The sequence below is a fragment of the Parambassis ranga genome, chromosome 4 (assembly GCF_900634625.1).
Source record: "Parambassis ranga chromosome 4, fParRan2.1, whole genome shotgun sequence".
NCBI classification, from domain to species: Eukaryota; Metazoa; Chordata; class Actinopteri; family Ambassidae; genus Parambassis; species Parambassis ranga.
In genome coordinates, this window is record NC_041025.1 from 23,976,217 (window position 1) to 23,997,304 (window position 21,088).

The window sequence follows — 21,088 nt, forward strand, 5'->3', positions numbered from 1 at the left end:
TAGCTGAACCTTCCCTCTGCAGGCTGCTATGAGCTGATCTCTATCTCTGAACCTGCGTGTTGGAACGCTGTTTAACTAGCAGGGCACCAGGTTCACACTGAGGGTGTAGAAGTTCTGAGTGTGTGAGTTTTTGAGAGTTCAAACCTAGTTCAAAACACTGCTGGGGCCTGTAGTAGCTGCGGTCAGTGTGTGTGTGTGTGTGTGTGTGTGTGTGTCAGTGGCAACAACAAACAATGCAGCGTGCAGACAGACTGACTGCTGTTCTGTCCTCCTTCCTTCCTCCCTGCAAACAGACAGCTTTGTCCTGCAGACTCACAGGAGAACTCGACAGGCTCTGCCTCTGCTGAGGTGTGTTCCAAGAGAGACCAGAAGCAGCAACAACACAACTCACCGACGGCTCAACTTAGACACATGAACATTCACTTTGTTTTTTTGTAATTGCAGAAATGATTCAACTGCACAGCACTGAAAACATGTAACATCCATTCTTGCATGACAAGAGGCACCTGGGAGCGTGCACATTACAATCAATATCTTTGTATTTGTTGGTTTTTAAACACAATTAAAAAGAACACCACCAAGTATGAAAAACTGCAGTTAATTCTGTGTCCACCAGAGGCTGGCTCCAGAAGTGAGTTCATCTCCATAAACCTTGGTAAAATGTCCACCTTGGCAGTAGGACTACACATGTTTACAGCCTGTTTGGTCTCTATAGATGTTTTGAGTGACAGCTGGCTGCCTGCATCCATCACAGCTTTGTCCAGATTGGATTATTATAGAGTTGAAATGAAAATGATGACATCCAGAGCCTCCAAAGTGAAGCTGCTTCAGGAACCTCTGGATCACAGTTCAGAAAGTTCATCCATCTTTATTTACAGACTGCATTCCTGAGTGATGACCTTGAGCTGCAGACTTTTTGTGTGTACTGTGTATTAAATACATGCAGGGCATAAGAAAGCAGAGAATATGTACCAGGCAGGGGTGGTCCAGGGGGTGCGGGGTTCCTTTACATTATAAAAGTAGAAAAGCCAAGACCAAGATCAAATCTAACCACTACAGAGACATTCCCCTACAGACTGAAAGCACAGATTGTTGTGCGGACAATTGGTTCACTGCTGTTACGATGAGAACCAAGGCCAGAACACCTGAGAAAAGAGCAGCCGCCATCATTCAAACATCACCTCTTTGGTTTGGGAAGAATCAAGTCTGCATGATGACCTCCGGGACTAACATATGAAGAGTCGCTGACATGACTCACGTGCAAGAATGAAAGAGGTGCAAGAAGTATGTGAACACAACCAAGATGACACGCAAACATACACTGTGTGTGTGTGTGTGTGAAATCCTACAATCTCCTGTAGGGAAGCTGAAGCAGCACACCCTCTGTAAACACAGAGGTTTTACTTAAAGAATCTTCCCTGAGCTCACAGAAACAGAGAGATAGGAGGAGGCAGCGTGTGTGTGTGTCTGTGTGTGTGTGTGTGTGTGTGTGTGTGTGTGGGAGAGAGAGAGAGGGAGCTGGAAGGACAATTCAATTTCCTCTCCGTCATCAGAGATGGGCGATATGGTCCAAAGTGAATTACCTCATCCCAAACTGAACAGGACGTTGTTTGAATGCATTTGTTAATGTAAGTGAGGCGCAGGCAGCTTCCAGCATGAAGCTGCACTGAAGCCAAGGTCCCCTCTGCTCAGCTACACACAGACGCACAACCACTTCTATGACATCATCCTTACTGTTAAAAGACTCAGTTCAGCCCTGAACTCAAATGAAAATATCACTGACTACACAGAGACTCCAGCCTCCTGTAGCTCTTAGACATAGAACAGCCTCCACCCGTCTTACAGGTGAATGTCCTTTGTTCAGATGCTGCATCTATGAAGACCAGGATGACGACTAATAATCTGCTCTGTGGAAGACTTCCTGTGTTGCATGTTCAGATTTTTTTGTTTACTATTCAAAAAATGTTCTCTTTGGTTGTTCTGCACAATGAATTATGGGAGGGGGGGGGGTTAAAGAAGCTCCACTGTGACACAATCAGGCCCCATACACACAAAAATGGCCATTTCCTGAACCGACGGCATCTCTACGGAGAACGTTTTGGAAACGAAAACACCTTTGTCTCCGTGTGAACGAGGCCAGAGACACACAAGGGTTAATGAAGCCATTACATTCAGGTAAATCAACAACAGGAGCCTGAAGGGCAGCTGTCAGAAAGTCTGGATCACTGAGGAAACAAACGAGGACCCATCAGCAACAGCTTAAAGACAGTTTTGTATTGATGTGGCAGATCAATCCCTTTCCCTCACAGGCTTAAGAAGCACACAGCATGGACTCACTAACTGTCCCTGTAGACTGTACATGTGAGCCCAACAATTCCCTCTGTTGTCCTTCCTCCTTTCTCTCTGAACACCCTGATCGCCGGCTTCTCTCTCTGGCTTGCTCCCTTTATTGCAATCATGGGAAACGTGGAGAAACCATGATGTTTGTGAGTGGGATCAAAGTGAGGACGAAGCTCCGCTCACAGCGCGCTTCTTTCCTCCGAGGCAACGGCTTCACGTCTCATTTTAAACTGGTCGTTACGTTCTCACTGCATCAGGAGTTCTCTTTGTTGGTGGAGCTTCCCGACGAGGCGTCTTTGTTTTTTAATCAGACTGTAGAGGCAGAATTAATGGAGTTAACCCTCCAGCCACCAGATTGGTTTGTGGTTTGTAGTTTCAGCCTCTTTTTAAACATTGTAGCCTGTGAATCCATTAAAGCTGCTGGAACAGGATGAAAAACGCTGCGAGGAGCGAAGTGAGGAGAAAACCGACAGAGGCAACAAACACACAAATAAAAGAAGAGTCGCCTTTAATATTTGATCCGCTACAATCACTGAACCTGGCAGTTGGGTCTGGCAGCCTTTTCTAAGGTTTCCTTTGTACCGACTAGCACATTATGAATTATTTTAATGGCTTTAGAAGCCTGTGCTTTCATTCTGGAGATGGGTTTATGTTTATAAAGCTGATAAAAAGGTGTAACTGCAGGACTAACAAATGGAAACTAACTCTGCCGCAGGAACTCCATACAAGCTATGGTTTCCTTCATCTCAACCCCCAAACAAGGCCTCAATGTGCCCCACAACTTCTCTTCACATCTCCCTGGTCTTGTGTATTTTACACAAACTTTAAGGCCTCTTGGTAACAAAGCAAACATTCCTGCCCTCCCTGCCCTCCTTACATTACTGTACATGACAGCCAGCTGTGGTTTGGTGACAAACTGAAGTCACTCAGGCCATGACAGTCTGGCAGGATGTCCTTGGCTGCTAGGAACTGATCCGTATATAGGTCGCTATTGATTGGGAGTGATCAATGCTGAGTGGAACTCTCCTGGGAACACACACAAAGACGCTCTGTGCAGCTCCGTCACCTCTGTGTCAGTGGGCAACAAGGTGATGAGTCTCAGGTTCATATAGTACTGTAAATAATGGCTTTAAAAAGCCGAAGCATTCATAAAGCAGAAACAGGATTGGTTGAGAAACATCTAAGACACAGGGTCTGCATACATTCAGACCTATTTTCAAATCTGGCTATCACACACACGTGTCCACGCTCAATCCGGCTCAATCCGGCTTGTTTGTTGTCCTCCAAACCACTAGGTGGTGCCTCGTAAAATACAGTCCATTCAGGCCGTGGTAGGACTGCGTGTGCGTTTTGTTTTTTGTCCCGTGTCGCTCATCTTTCCTGTTTTCCGGTTCAAAAAGCAGTTTATTCCTTTGTAGCCCTGTGGAAAATAAACTCGGGGCAAAGCTGTTGTAGTTCGACGGTTGTTTACATACGGCTTTTGTACGCGACCCGGACACTGTCTCTGTGAACCAGAAGTATCATGTCGCTAGCTGGATTCGCGTTCAGACCTGAGCGAGATGTAAGCCAATCCAGCAAGATCCACCTCCAAGAGGTGGACTGAAATCAATCCAGATATATCCAGATACCGAATCCTGCTGTAGATGGACTGATTTCCCCGGTGTGAATGGAGTCTAATATACAGTGCTATGTAAGGCCCCGTTAACACTGGAGAAGTATCACGTCACTAACTAGAAGTATCAGGTCGCTAGCCGGATTCGCTAGCTGCATTTGCGTTCAGACCTGAGCCACATTTGAGCCAATGCGGCTAGATCCACCTCCGAGAGGTGGACTGAAATCAAGCTGGATAGAGCCGGATTCACGGTATTTACACTCAGAAATCAGAAATCAGATCAGGATATATCTAGATACGGCCTGAATCCCACTCTAGCCGGGTTGATTTCCTCAGTGTGAACGGGGTATAATAGTGTGTGGGTTGTGTGCACTCACACTTTCTGAATTGTAGCTCTACGCTCTCAAATGATATTATCCTGTATGATATTGGCAGGTTTGATGTATTACCTTGCTCCACAGTATATATGGGAGTTACATGTAAACGTGTTTGTTAATCTGCCGCCTGTGTACCCCTGTGTGACTGAACATATGCACCGCATGTATGAGCGTGGATTATTGACAGCTTGCTGGCTTATTTGGAAAACCCACTTTAGGTTTTATGAGCTCCCCCTGAAGCTTTATGCCTTGTAAGCACACACACAAATGAATAGCTGTTAATTAGCAGAGTGAGCTATTGGCTCTCTAATGCAGCAGGGCACAGACGCTCTGTACAACAGTGATGTATGGTTCCAGGTCTGAGCCGACCCACTGGCCTCCTCGGGTCTGAAGCCTAATGTCCAACATCAATCACGCTAACAGGGTTATAGCAGTGCTCTCTGTCTCCGGCTGCTCTCCCTCTTTCTTTGTCTCCTGCTGTGAACTCGGGCCTCACTAACACCGCTCAGCCCCGTCTTGTTGTTCCAGTCTGTAACAAGTCATTTAGAGCTGTAACTGCAGCCCGGCTTCCTCGCCGCAGATCTGAGGTCAGTCAGATTCAGCAGATATGTGATCTCTATCGATCAGATCAGTTTAGAAGGAGATCCCATTACTGGTTCCTCTCTCTCACACCCTCCCTCCTCCCCTCCCTGTGTCTAAACGTTATTTCTCTCTGTGCATTATGCAGCCACCCATCCATCACACTGCAAAGTATTGATCTGTACTGTAGGCATTCATTATTAGGAAAAAGGCCGATTCTACTCTTCAGAGTGTGGGTAAGTGTACCTGAAAAATACTATCACTAAATCTGATGGCCGTCATTTGGTTGACTGGGTCATAATTCAGTAAGCCACACCCACAAAACCCCATGAAGCAAAGGTATCACAAATTCTACACAAAGAAATATAACATTTTATGAAATATTTCCTATTTCTTTGTTGATGTCACCAGTACGATGCTACCTTCCAGTGAGGCTGCAGAAGCTTCTTCAAATGCCGGCACCTATGAACATTTAAAATGACAATGTTCAGGCCAGTGGTGGTGTTTTTAACCACCGTTTGTGACCAGTACCGACCTGTAACATGCCTTCCTTCCTCCCTGTGTGTGCTCTACGCTGCAGCAGCTGAGCCTTAACACATTGTATTGCTTGTCCTCAGTGATCTGTCAGCGGCACATGAGGTGCTTTCTTGTGAGGAGTGGTTGAATATTACTGAGCTCCTCTCTGTGAAGCTGTGGAAGCTGTTTGGGTGTGGCGCTGCATGTGCACGGTGGTGCAGGGGGGCGGTGCTTTGGAAGTTTCCTCCGAAACAGAATTACAAACCCTGTATTTAACACCAAGGAGTACACTTTACAGTATCCATCACTGCATATTTCTGCTGAATTAAGACGCAGCTGCAGACCGTCCTTTGTACCACGTCTAACTTCACCATTATCCTCTGGGGGGTTCTGAAACTGTCCTCCCAGCCTGTTTTCATGTCTCTTTGTTACCTACTGCTTTCTACCTCAGCCCCCTCACACAGCAGACATCTGAAAGTGTCCTGAGTTTACAGCCAGTCATTATAATGCTGTTTGAAGGACACGTGCAGGGTAAAGTGTTCATCTGTCGGAGCTGGATGTCTCTCAGAGAGAGGGAGACGGGGACAGGGAGGGACTTACTTCTAATATACAGCTGCATTTCAAGGAACACCGAAACTAGCTTCTCAGCTTCAGGTGTGTTTGTTTTACAGCACTCTGTGATGGAGGGGGGGGGGAGTCATTCCAGCTAGAGTAGGATTGAGTCCAGACAGCCTTTAAGCTGGATGCGTCAGACCTATTTTCAAATCTGGATAGCACACACTTGTGTCCGCACTCAATCCGGCTTCATCCAGCGTGTTTGCTGTCCTCCAAACCACTAGGTGGCGCCTCGTAATATACAGAGTCCGCTCAGGCCGCGGTAGGACCACGTGTGCGCATGCGTCTTTTTGTCCCGTGTCGCGCCCCATGAACCGGAAGTAGCACATCGCTAACCGAAAGTAGCATGTCGCTAACCGGAAGTTCACACCTGAGCCACATTTGATGTTGGCTCTAATACAGACAAACACACATCAAACATTTGATTGAAATCAAACTGGATACAGCCGGATTCGGGGTATTAGAGGAGTCTAGGGTAGTGAGAAAAAAAGCTGCTGCTGCTGATGATACTGTGAGTCACAGCAAGTCTGGTTTGTGCTTACAATAAATCTCAGAGTTTCTTTAAAAACATAAACAAAAATAATGAGCTCTATTAATAGACTTCAGACTCACAGTGGTTTCTGTAAGTTAGCCAGAGGCAGATGAGAGCCAATCACAGAGAACAGCTAGGACAGACAAAGACTCAGACCTCCTCAGCAACCTGTGTGTGTGTGTGTGTGTGTGTGTGTGTGTGTGTGTGTGTGTGTGTGTGTGTGTGTGTGTGAGAGCTGTCTTCCAACCACCACCTCATGCAGCGTGGCTGTCACACTCTGTGTAAGATACTAAACACACACCACACACTTGTCTCCAAGTGCAAATGAGAAAAACATCATTAACCAGAACTCCCAGGGTGTGAGGCACACACACACACACACACAAACACACACACACACAAACACACACACACACACACACACACACAGCTGGGCACTATCTTTGAGTTCAATCTTTGGTTTTTATAACTTTCATGTGAATGAAAATATGATGTGAGTCTGACACCTGAGTGTCCACAGACTCACAACACTGACTGATGACACTGTGTGTGTTACTTGTCGGAGACAAAGCAACAGGTAAACACCTTCAGCTGAATGTTTTTAAAGTGCAGTCCCAGCCCTGCATCGCCCCTCCAGCCGGGACCTCCATCAAACTCTGCACTCTGGTCTTCTTCTGGCCTTTTCAGCACAAATGTCACTGAATATAAAAGCTGCTTTTTGTTTGTTTCCATGCAGGAACACGTGGTGGCTGATCTTTACCAGGTCATCCACAGCCACCGGGGGTTACCGAGGTTCCACTGCTGTGTTCCGTCAGGCGCTCGGTGGATTATTTAGGGTTAAGCCAAAAAGTTTACAGTCTAATGAAGACCACCTAAGCTCAATGACCTTTGTTTCATCTCCTCACACAGACTCAACAATCAGCACAGAGGTTCTGGTGTTTACTCACAAGATGGCTCTAATACAGACACACACACACACACACACACACACACACACAGAAGACGGTCACACTATAACGGATTTCATGCAAATCATGCCTTTCACTTCCACTTAGCTCACGTCATGGTTTTATTTATTATTTATTGGGCTCTAAACAAAACAGAAAAATACACAGGTAAAGACACACACACACAAGTAAACACACACACAGAGATAAACACACAGACACACACACAGTAAAGTTGAGGCAAAGGCCAATGAAATCCTCAATAATCAGAACAGACACATTCTACTTCCTGTTGTGACTGACAGGGAAGTTCCGCCTCACTAGACTTCACTAATCAATCCCTGCACGCAATCAGTCCACCTGTCAATCAATGGCTCAGCCTTAGAGCCAGGTCTGATCATTAAAGGCAGAGTGTGTGTGTGTGTGTGTGTGGTATACAGTGCAATAAATAAAACACAAACCACTGAGAGCTGTCTGAATGAGTCCAAATTGAAGGGCTGGATTTGTTTGTGAGATCAATAAATGTGTCCTCTGTACATCTGTGTGTGTGTGTGTGTGTGTGTGTGTGTGTGTGTGTGTGTGTGTGTGTGTGTGTGTGTAAACGGTGTGTCCTGCTGTTTGCACTTGTGCTCATTCTGAGATTCAATTACCTGGAAAGAAGGAAAAGAAAATAGAAAGATGTGGATGTTGAGAAGGAGGAAGATGTTTCTCTGCAGGGTACCAGAGTTCAGAGCTAAAAATCACACACACACACACACACACACACACACACACAGACACACACACAGACACACACACAGACACACACACAGACACACACACAGACACACACACACAGACACACTTTGACCAAGATGACATTCCAGTCACGGAAGCCATTTTCAGAAAAACAAAAGAACTGCGTGACAGTGAAAAGATAGTTCAGCCGGCTGAAAATGAATCTGAGAGAGTAGAGACAGCAGCTAATGAAAAACAAACAGGGAGTGTGTGTGTGTGTGTGTGTGTGTGTGTGTGTGTGTGTGTGTTTGCTTGGAGCAAAACTCCACAACACTAACCCACACTGGAATTATTGTTCAGATACAAAGACTCCTTCCAAGTGTTTGATGAATGTGGACTAAAAGGCTGCAAATATCCAGAGTATTCAGTGCGGTGATTCACCGCCTGCTTCAAGGTGAACGTCTTTGAAACAAGTATCACTGCAAATACAGACTGATCTAAAAGTTAATGTTTCAGCAGTCATCCACAGAGTGCTTGTGATTCACAGCACAGCACAAACGTTGCTACACATCCATTCAAAGAAGCTCTTTGTGCTGCCTGCACCGATGTTTACTGCTTCCTGTGTGCTGTAGGTGGTGTTCAGTGTTTATATGTATTCCTTATGATCACACAGCATTACTCTGTGTGTGTGTGAACACTGTGAAAATGATGTGAATTCTTTAACAATGCGCTCCATGGAGTAAACAGTGGTGAGACCAAAGCCGAGGCCTGCGGGGATCCACAGAGCCGAGCCGCATTTCCATCTGCACTCTGCTGCTCTTATCTGCTGTATGGGAATAAATCAAGTCCCAAATCCTCTTGTGCCGGACACACACACACACACACACACACACACACACAGATTCTTTTAAGCTCATCTTGCTAAAAGCAAACACTTCCAAAGTTAATCACAACAAGCAACCAAGGCTTGATGAAGCTATCGATTTCCACAGAGCTACACGGAATAACAAAGACAGAAAGAAGGAAGGAAAGACTAGCTCTCTGAACTCAACAGTTACCAAGGTGACAAGGACAGGGTGTTTCTACAAAGAGTATGTGTGGGCATGTGTATGTTTTGTGTTTATTAGTGAGTGTGTGTGTAAAGAGCTGAATAACACAGACTGCATTATGACACCTTACACAGAGCAGGAGCCAGTCCGACTGCAGGGACCGATCCTCCATCTAAAACATAACCACTCATAAAGGGTTAACTCTCTCAGTGAAGCAGCACTGAAACTAGTGAGCCCTCCTGTTAACGGCGATGCTAGCATTAGCCACTTTGTGCATAATGTGCAGAGGACGGTGTTTCAGACTTGACGCACCAACAACCCACGTGGCCCTCTTACACACAGGGTGTAATTCAATTAGCTGTTAGCTGTTAGCAGCGGTGCATAGGTCAGGGTGATCAGAAGCCACACTCAGCTCGACCTTTGAGTATATTGTCTGGATTTAGGAGTGACCAAAGCCAACTAGATTTTAAAAAACAACAACTTTTGGTTTCCTTGCATCAAGTTTACAACTGAAAGTACAAACAGTGAAGACGGTCTGAGTTTGATGTTTTAATGGACATGAATTCTGCTCGGATAAGAGTTTAATATGTTTTCTCTCCATTAGCAGCTCGTTTATCGCACTTTACGCATCAACAGACGACTGGAAAGCTGAGAGTGAGCTGTGGCATCTTAAGTGGGTGTGATATCAAGGACAAGGTGTCGGGCTGTACCAAACACAGCTAACGGTTCTCTCACACACACAGATCCTGCACAAGTTAACTTTCTATCATTAAAGTGTCACTTTAGTGATTCTCATTGAAAACGGACTTAAAGAAAGCAGTGAGGAAGACGAAGGAAGAAGAAGATCCTTACAAGGCCAAACTCATGAGAGGGATTCAACCACAGTGTATGCAAGCAGGCGGATAAGAGGGCCTGGACAGGCAGCCCTCGCCCTGGGCTAATTCAATGCTTCCAATTAAATATACTGTGCAGACAGGTAGACAGACGCCAGCAAGACAGGAAGCAGATAAGAAGCTGAAGCAGACAGACAGGATTCATCCGAACAATGTCAAAAGAAATGAGTGAAATTATATTAAAATAAAATAAGAGTTAAGACGGAGCGGCCGCTCTCAGGCCTAAAGCCAGAAAAACATCTGGACACAAAGCTGCAAACCAACATGAACTCTGTTTTCAGCCATTTATTATTCTGAACTGCTTTGACAATTTTCAAATCAATCGCTGCTGAGCTGCATTAATAAAACATAATGCTTCCTGCCAGGGTTTCACATCAGAAGGCTGAGGAAGCTGGATCGGGCTGATTTATCCCCCTTCAGCCACTGGAAGAATTCTAATGTGAAACATCTGTGCAGGAAGTGCGAGTGTCCTCCATGGAGGCTTCGTAACAAGCTGCACAACTTTAATTCCCAGTTTATAAAGACGAGTGATGAACATGTTGGAACAGACAGACATTACTGATGCCTCTGTAAGAGAAAGGCTCCACTTGAACCGCAGGGAATGTTTGACTCCACTCAGCACATCAGGTCAGACAGACACTCTCTGAGTGTGGGTCATGTGACTGCTGCTCACATGTGACTCCATCATGGCGTCCTGCTGGCTGCTGAGGGGGACAGGACTTGTTGGAGTGAACTCTTTATTTTTGGAGGGTTTTTGAACGGAGACATGTGGAATAATGTGATTTCCAGCTAAGACCAGCTGGCAGATCTGCAGGTGACACATCATGGTGCATTCATGAACCAACACTTCTCCAGAGGAGGTTCTGTTTCTCTCTGATCTAATGTTTTAGGTTTAAACAGTCAAAAGGAATGAATCTGAATCAATGTGGAATTTCTCCTTGGAGAGCGAGTTCCAGAACAAAATGGCGGCCTGACGCCTGATGATAGTTTTGTTGAATTTTGTTGCCTTGAGTCTGGACTGATGTCGTGCTTGTTGTGTGTCTCCTCTGTGCACTGATCACATGGAGACACTTTTCATGGTCTGTCCCTAATTGCTGTCTGCAGTCAGTCACACTGAGTCTCACTGCAGGAGGTGGCTGTGGCTGTGTGTGTGTAATTAGCCCAACACAGTCAAAACTAAAAAATGAACCAATAAATCTAATTCTGGTGTGTGTGTGTGTGTGTGTGTGTTTTGTTCATGAATGATTGTCGTGTGCAGGCAGGTGGTAATTAGCCAAATACAGACCAATCACAGGGAGAGAAAGACGACCACCTGACTCCATCACATTATCTACAGAGTGCTGGAACATCTGTGGAGCTGAAACTGAGTCAGGTTCATATTTCTGGAAAAAACACTGTGTCTATCCATCCAAAGCTGGACGGCTGAAGGCCCTTAGCTGTTCATAAGGAAGGAGGTGAGGCCCGAAGTGTGAAGGGAAAGTGAGAGAATGGAGAAATCATTATTACAAGAGGCCAGAAAGAAGAAGTGCTTAAAATAAAAGGATGAATATGGCAAAAAGAAGCCCTAAGAAAGAGGCTGGTGGTAATTAAAGCAGCAGTGACCACAACACACTCCTCACATTTAAAAAGCCTGTCAGCGTGAGGAGAAATGCTAAAGGTTGTGAAGCTGACAAACGACGTGAGGGATCAGCAGATGATGCGCCGCGGGCGGCACAGTTAACAGGACACCAGCTCCATCCTGCAAAATGGAGGCGTTTGTTATGAAACCCGTCCCCACGAAGCTCCTGCTGGGGTGCATAAAGAGCTTTTATTATGTGAGGCCGGTCGCATGCTTCCATTATTTATTAGCCCATTTAAATCTGGTAATTAAGGACCGCATTAGCACCGAGATCATAAAACAGAACACAGAATATTAGAGCGCCACCAGCTCCGAGAGCTGCTCCGAGGAAGGGGGACAGCTCTGAGGAAGGAGGACAGCTCCGAGGAAGGAGGACAGGAGGACAGCTCCGAGGAAGGAGGACAGCTCCGAGGAAGGAGGACAGGAGGACAGCTCCGAGGAAGGAGGACAGCTCCGAGGAAGGAGGACAGCTCCGAGGAAGGAGGACAGGAGGACAGCTCCGAGGAAGGAAGACAGCTCCGAGGAAGGAGGACAGGAGGACAGCTCCGAGGAAGGAAGACAGCTCCGAGGAAGGAGGACAGGAGGACAGCTCCGAGGAAGGAGGACAGCTCCGAGGAAGGAAGACAGGAGGACAGCTCCTTCCATCAACCCAGCACTAAAGCAGCTGAAGACTTGAAAACACAACCAAGCAAGTACTGATACAAAGCACCTGATCTGCCACGTATTGACCATGTATCTGACGGAGCAGACAGCACTCAGAGCTCCATCTCCTCCACCCTCTCTGGCCTCCTCTCTGCCCCCTGTGTGAGTTTTGTTATTACACTCTGGCATGATTTATTTATTCTGCCCGTCACAGCGCTGCTCTCTTGCCCTCCATCTCCACCTCCTCCTCCTGCATAATATTTCTCATCTCATTACAGGATGGCGCTGCTGGAGTTGTCGAATCTCTTGTCTGCTGAGCTGTGAGATGTGAGATTGGAAGTCGGGCCCGCGGCCCCGCCGGCTCCTCTGCCCTTCATGTTTGACAGCGAAACAAAACAGAAGTGAACTCTGCTCGATTAAAGACAGCCGGCAGCTTTCACTCCTGTATCACTTCTCTCTTTGCTCTAAATATCACTCAACTGAATCCACAGTGAAACTCACAAAGATCCTCGTTCACCTTTTATACCCGTCACTTCACTACATCCTGCAGCATCTGGACTCCCCGGGACCCTATGCTAGGATCCTGTTTGTGGACTTCAGCTCTGCTTTTAACACAATCAGCCCAGCTCTCCTCCAAGACAAGCTGTCCCTGCTGCATGTTCCAGACTCCATCTGCCGGTGGATCACTGACTTCCTGACAGACAGGAGACAGCATGTGAGGCTGGGGACGAATGTCTCGGACACAAGGACCATCAGCACCGGTACCCCCCAAGGCTGTGTACTTTCCCCTCTGCTCTTCTCCCTGTACACCAACTGCTGCACCTCCAGCCACCAGTCTGTCAAGCTGATTAAGTTTGCTGACGACACCACCCTCATTGGACTCATCTCAGACGGGGATGAGTCTGCCTACAGGATGGAGGTGGACCGTCTGGTGTCCTGGTGTGCTGACAACAACCTGGAGCTGAATGCCCAGAAGACAGTGGAGATGACAGTAGACCTTTGGAAAGTGCCAGCTCCATCACCCCCCCTCACCCTGACAGACACCTCCATCTCCACAGTGGACTCTTTCCGCTTCCTGGGTACCACCATCACCCAGGACCTCAAGTGGGAGCTCACCATCAGCTCCCTCATCAAAAAGGCCCAGCAGAGGATGTACTTCCTGCGGCAGCTGAGGAAACTCAAGGTGCCAGCCAGGATGATGGTTCAGTTCTACACGGCCATCATTGAGTCCATCCTCACCTCCTCCATCACAGTGTGGTACGCTGGGGCCACTGCCAGGGACAGGCACAGACTGCAGCGTGTTGTGCGCTCTGCTGAGAAGGTGATCGGCTGCAGCCTGCCATCTATCGAGGACCTGTACGTCTCCAGGACTCTGAGGCGTGCAGGTCGGATCACAGCTGACCCTTCTCACCCTGGACACGGACTCTTTGAGCCACTCCCCTCAGGCAGGAGGTTACGGTCCATTCGGACCAGAACCTCACGCCACAAGAACAGCTTCTTCCCCTCTGCTGTTGGACTGTTAAACTGTAATTAATGCACTGCTCTGCACTGTCTTCAGCAGGTCACTTTAGTATAGTCACTGCACAATGACGACTATTTGCAGTTTACTCCAACTTGCACTACTTGCACACGAGTACCACCTCACCGACCCATGTGGTACCTGTTACATTACTACATTATTACACTGTTCCATTCGATCATATAAGGGTCTATGTTTACCATTTCATCTGCACAGTATTTTATGTTCTGTTCATTGTATGTCTGTTATGCCATGTCTGTCATGTAAATTTAGCCTTACTGTAGTTTATTTACTTAATTTTATCTTAGTTTTTATCTTATTGCATGTTAATTGTTATATGTTCTTTGTATGCACCAATCACTAAGGCAAATGCCTAGTAATGTGAACCCCCTTCACTTACATGGCAATAAACATGATTCTGATTCTGATTCTGATTCTGACATTTTGGGACCATGTTGACCTGTGACCTCCAAATTCAAGTCGTCTTTGAGTCAAAGCAGACGTTTATACCAAATCTTAAATTTATTTATTGTGTTCACAAGAAACTGATATAACACCTGAGGACCTAAGGAGACCTGAAAGAGGTTCAGGAGTCCCTCAAGGAAGCGTTCTGGGTCATCAGCAGTAATCAATAGTCTATTCCCATACAAATACAGATTATAGTATCTCTGGATTTAAGGTCATTTTCACAGCATGCGGTGTTTTTGCTCATACTGCTGTGAGTCAATGAAGTTAAACTACAGGAACAGAACCAGCTTTCAGAACGAAGACAGAGAGATGCACGTCTCACCACGATGCACCACGATCCTCAGAGCATGTTCTCACCATGAGTTACTGTTTAAACGACTCAAAGGCCAGATTGACAATACTGACTTTTTGTTGATATCTGATGTGCAGATATTGTCCAACACATATTTGATCACCTGCAAATACTGATAGCAAAACATGAGATTTATGGAACCAGCTTCCAGACACCACCAGTATATAGAGACTTGTTGGTAGCAAAGGGCCGATTTCAGCTTCAACAACATCAACAACCTCTCATGTTTGAGATCCTCTCTGTCCTGTCTCCCTCTTCTTCTCCTCTCTCTCCTTCATCCTCTCTGTCCTGTCTCCCTCTTCTTCTCCTCTCTCTTCTTCATCCTCTCTGTCCTGTCTCCCTCTTCTCCTCTCTCTCTCCTTCATCCTCTCTGTCCTGTCTCCCTCTTCTCCTCTCTCTCTCTCCTTCATCCTCTCTGTCCTGCCTCCCTCTTCTCCTCTCTCTCTCTCCTTCATCCTCTCTGTCCTGCCTCCCTCTTCTCCTCTCTCTCTCTCCTTCATCCTCTCTGTCCTGTCTCCCTCTTCTCCTCTCTCTCTCTCCTTCATCCTCTCTGTCCTGTCTCCCTCTTCTCCTCTCTCTCTCCTTCATCCTCTCTGTCCTGTCTCCCTCTTCTTCTCTCTCTCTCTCCTTCATCCTCTCTGTCCTGTCTCCCTCTTCTTCTCCTCCCTCTTCTTCACCCTCTCTCTCCTGTCTCCCTCTTCTTCATCCTCTCTGTCCTGTCTCTCCACTGTAGAATTAACACATTTACATTTTTTTCAAATATTCTTTTTGGTTGGAAGAAAGCAGGAATATCAGCCCACACAGGCGTCCTGTCATCTTAACCTAAGCTAATCTGCTAGCTACTGGTCTTGGCCTTCTACTGCTCACAGCTGATGCAAAGATGTGGAAAAGACAGCCACTGTCTGAGAGGATGCTTCTGCAGCATCTGCCTTTAACTGCCCTGGTTTTAACAAGGACACTGCAGCTGTGCTGAGCAGACACTGAACTAGACCTCGGTTTTTAACCGCACGCCTGCCGGCCTGACTCCGTCCCAGACACACCGAGTGACTCCTCTGAAACTTAAGCTTCTCCTTCTCAACTTCCAGAGGATCGGGAGATGAAAGCAGAGAGAGCAAAGTCAGGACAGGAAGAAGATGAAGGATTCAGAGTGAAAATGAATAAAATGGTTTTACCAGAGAAATAGAAATAAAGAGCATGGAAAGGGAAACGCTCAGCTGCAACACGTGCTTCTGTCAGGTACGTTTAAGCCCTGTCTTATAACTAAGGGGATTAAACAGAAAGGGGAATGCATGAGGCGTTCCATGCATATCTGCCTTTTAGATAAATGTATTGGACACACTCAGCCTCCACGTTAAGCTGAGCATGAAGGACAGAGAAAACGTAGCTACGCTCATGCATGTCTGCAAGTGGAGCACAGCACAGGCTCTGTTTGAGCAGAGATACGGGTCTTATTTTCCCCCAGAGAAAACATCACCATAGTAACACAGCTGATGCTAAGGTACTACGCACGAGCTAGGTGAAATGGAATATGTACAGATCTTCATTCAGAGTTTTATGAAGAAGAAAGTCACACACAACTATACACACACACACACACACGTTGTGTATGTGTTTGTGTCAAAGGAGGACGGGCGTGTGCGTCCTGCTGTCTCTCAGCAGGTGAAGTCAGAGCAGAACAAGAACACTGTTTCCTCCTTTAGCTATGAATCACGCTGATGACAAGGACAGATGACAGCCTGCGGCAAGATGAAGAGACAAGTGTGTGTGTGTGTGTGTAGATATGCAGGAGAGTCATCATAGATATGAGCAGAAAGACACACACTCACACCTGTGCTCTTTCCGTTCACCTCAGAGAAAGTCCACAGTATCCTCCCTGAAAGCACTTGTGCTTTTATCAGTGAAAGTCGTTCAGCCATCACACTGAGCTCCTCCTGGACAACACAACCCTGCAGCTCTGTATTAGTGAAGGAAACGCATGCAGCACAACATCAGCAACCACCAGGCGGTGTCTGAGAGCGCAGCCGAGCCACCCTGAAGACGGCCTGCGTGTTTGCCTGTGTGTTTACTTTGTGAAATAAAATGATAGAATCACGACAAACAAGCGACACGTCAGCGAAGACACATGACACAATCATGTCCTTTTGCCATGTTTTTCATGTCTGTTTCTGTGAAAACTACACACACACAACCACATGGGCGGGTGGTCGGTCCACCTTTGAGGCAGGGTCGAAGTTCTGTTTGATCAGAGTTTAGAAAAGATCCTTTCACAACAGGAAACACTCGTCAGGAGTCTGTCCGACAGCTTCTTGGCTGCCATGATGACATTTCCATGTGGTATTTCCACAGGACTAAAGGACAGCAGTGGATTAACAAGAAGTGTGAGCTGCACCTCCTGATAAGAAGTCTGAAGTTTCTGCTGGTTCATTTTCAGAACATTGTTCGGCTGCAGAAGCACATTAGGCTGAGTGATTTCAGTCATAAATCTGAAACTCAAATTCCAGCCTGACATAAGTGGATATCAAACTCATGACTCACAGATGTATGATGTAACCATCCATCCTGTAGGCCGCGATATCGGAGGTGGAGGAGCTGTTTAACCTGCCCTTATCGTCAGTGTCTCTGCCAGCCGCGGCGGAGGAACCGAGGAACGAGTCCAGCAATTATTCAACATGTTCTTATGTATATTTAAGCGGCAGCTGCGTCAGCCTGTTCCCCAGCGTGGACGAGGTCACCGAGGCCGAGGCCTGACGTCTGCAGACAGCAGGTGTGCTTCAGAGAACCGCCTGCACGCTGCATGTCTGACGCTGCTGCTGTTATTCTGGACCGTTCTTTCCCTGCACTTACTTTCATAAATACGTCTCTGTAGGGGGACAGTTGGGCGCTTAAACCTCAGGCTGTCTCTGTGTGTGTCCCTCCTGACTCATGGTGAGGCAGTGTGTTCACTGTTACATGAAGTTGTGCACCTCTGTGGTAACTTCACTGTCACGACAACAGGCAGAGAGAACGTTCTACTTGTATGTTTGTAAGACAGAAATCTAAGAGGAAAAAGTAAGTAGAGAAAAAAATCAATTTCTTTGATTACTGAAAATAAAAATAAACTGGAATCAGTATTTACACACTTTTATTATACTATAGGTCAATGTGCTACAGACCTGTAACTAGCTGCATTTTTACTGACTCCAAACTGTCCGCAACGCATTACTGCAAACTATGAATCCTTAAAACAGCCAAGCACAGACTCATCAGGCTCATCAAGGTCTCAAACCCAGGACCTCTCGCACCAAAAGCGACTATCACACCCCTACACTACAGCATAATCCAGCATTATGCTGGATTAATCTGCAGAAACCCTAATATATCCAAGTCCTCATCAGGAGGTAACGTCTGATTCCCATCAAGTCTGAAACCATGTAACCGGGCCCGATTTCCAATCTTGTGATCGGATCGGGACATCCCTAATTTTGACAGCCTGTTTATCCATCAACAGCAGAAGGACGCTGCAGATCAGGCCGATGCTCTCTGAGTGTGTGTGACTGCTGCTTACATGGCAGTCAAAATGAGAACACTGTCCCTTACTTTAAGAAACAATATTAACTGAAACATGTAGAATCACACATGATGCATTCAAGGACAGAAAAGAAGGTTGAATAGACTAATGCATAATAAACACCGTTTACAGCTGCAGGTGCTCTCAGAGTCCGACCAGGGAAACAGACAATCACGGTACGAGCTCTTTTGTTCACCTGAATCTGGTCGTGATCTACTTTTTTCAAACCCTCATGTGTGCCTCCCACCCTGTTCAATAAACACAGCAATACAGTCAGCACAATGCAGCAGCACTCCACGTATTCAGCCGTGTATTCCCCTTCCAGCAGAGCCTTTCATTCCTTTTTTTCCACCAAAACAAATGCTAATAACATGCTAATCAGACGGTGTGTAGCCGTGAAAGTTTCACCACTTCAGTGAATGAAGCTGCTCCGCGCTCAAAGAGACTCTGCACAAAAAGCATCAGTCTCTGTCTTTCTCCAAACACAGAGCGTGGGTTCATACAGCGTCCGTGTGCCCAGCTCTTAGGGGCAATTTTACTGGAAACACAAAAACACACACACACACACACACACACCACCTGGCACTTGTAGAGGTTTACCAAGCAATGCTGGGTTGTTAGCCGAGGAACACACACACACACACAGAAGTGTGTCAGAGGGAGGAAGTGAGGGTAAGCAGAGCTTCGGCCATTAGTCAAGAGGTAAACACCATCTGGATGTCCACAAATGTTTTCCCCACACACAAACACACACGCTCCATGAGCTCCATTCATTTTCCTTAATAACACACATTAACAACACAGGTGCCAGAAACACACACACACACACAGACCCTGGGGGAGGACATTTTCTGTCCGTTAACATGCTGTGTGGTCCGGCACACTTTTTAATCCCAACTCAGCAGAGACCTGCTGCAGAAGCATTAAGGAGGTTTTATAATGATGTCATATGTTCACTGTGTCACAACAGCATGCAGGCTGGTAGCAGCTTCAAGCTTCCACGGTGAGTCTAAATACAAAACAGGTGTGTGCATTCATACATTCATAATTATATTCAAAAAATAAGTCGGGATGCTCAAACATCAAGACTTTGGGTATATTTATACCAGTGTCAACTCTAATCAATCTGGTTAATTCTGTGAGGAAGTGCAATGTGTGCAAACTGTGTTCAAATTACAATATGTGTTCAATAAAAAGACTTCCTGTTGGTTTGGCTGCTCCGACATAGTGTTTTCACTCAGTCATGGCCACTAAAACAAAGCACAGCACAGCAAACACAGATCATCTGGTCCAAAATAGGAAATTGTGTTTCTTTATATACGAGGTGAGCATGAGTGTGAAAAATGTGACAGGAGGAGCTCATGTAAGCCAACTCAAATAACACAAGATGGAGATTTAAGCCCTGTGATACACACGCTGTGACAGCCGTGACCCTGAGGATCAGCGGCGGCCTGCCATATGATGCGCACGCTTATGGAGACACACGGCGTGAGAGAGAGAGAGAGAGAGGATGGCGGCTTACAGGAGAGAGAGCCAAAGAAAGGAAAACATTAATAAAGCTGCCCCTGAGAAATATAATAACCCGCCATTATTGGCTCCACTAGAATAACTCTGCTGATCATGTTTTCCGTTTCCAAACCGGGCTACAATTTCCTGCTGGCTGCATCAACCCAGAAGGGACGGATCATTATGAAGTCATTCACGCCTGCCAACACAAACTACAAGCACGATTCTTTCCAGATTAATGCACGTTTGTCCACACTCACCCAGCCCCACCACAGGCAGGGGAACAGATGTGCTGTTGTCCCGGGTCAGTCTGCACTCATTCATAGTTTATTTAGACTGTGCAGGATGGAGAAGGTGCCAACAACCCTCTGACAGACAGTAAGCACAGCAGATACACCAGGTGACCAGAAGTAAACGGACACCACGTGCAGTCTGTGTTTGGTTTCAAAGGTGGAAATTATTATTGATTGATTGTCCATGATTAATCAATCGACTCATTTTTTGCAGCGTTATAGCAGATAAAGAGGAACTCGATGCTGTGACCTCAGAGCCACCTGACACCTGACCTCATCACCCCTTCAACAGACCTTACACGTGCTTAACTGCCCGGACGGGAAACCAGCCGACACATTCGGCGCCTGGCTGTCCACATACCTATGTTCATTCAGTGTGTGAGGCCGTGAGGCCGTGCTGGTGAAACACTGCTGCCCTCTGCTGGTAGCCTTCAGCTGCAGGTCTCTCTAGTATCAGACCCTGAACCTGATCAGAACCAGCAACTGAGTTTTGTGTTACAAAGCCATATCACATTTATTAAAGCATATTTTTTATGATCAGACAGGAATTTCAGGTGTAACTGATGGAAAGGGTTAATAACTACTGAGATTATTATTAGTAAGTATTTTCATAACATCAATTAGTCATTTTTGCTGTGCTGTGCTGGGGATCAGGCATCAAAGCAAAGGACGCCAACAGACTGGACAAACTCATCAAGGAGGCGGGGTCTGTGGTTGGCTTTAAGCTCGCCGACCTGGAGGAGGCGGCGAGGGACAGAGTGCTGGCTAAACTGCTGTCAATCATGGACAGTCCGTCCACCCTCTCCACAGCACTGTGGACAGACCGAGGAGCAGCTTCAGCCACAGACTCCTGCTGCCCCGCGGCTCCAAGGACCGGGACAGGAAGTCACTCCTGCCGTCCGCCATCATTGTGTTTTGATATGCTGCTGCTACAACTCAATTTCCCCACAGGGATTAATAAAGTTA

At 46.5% G+C, this 21,088-nt stretch overlaps 1 protein-coding gene across 7 annotated transcripts in view; it reads right to left on the bottom strand.

Annotated features, from left to right (window-relative positions):
* The window catches only part of mast2 (microtubule associated serine/threonine kinase 2), a 109,578-nt gene that overhangs the window by 62,929 nt on the left and 25,561 nt on the right, over nucleotides 1-21,088 (bottom strand). The gene's annotated exons all lie outside the window — the stretch shown is intronic.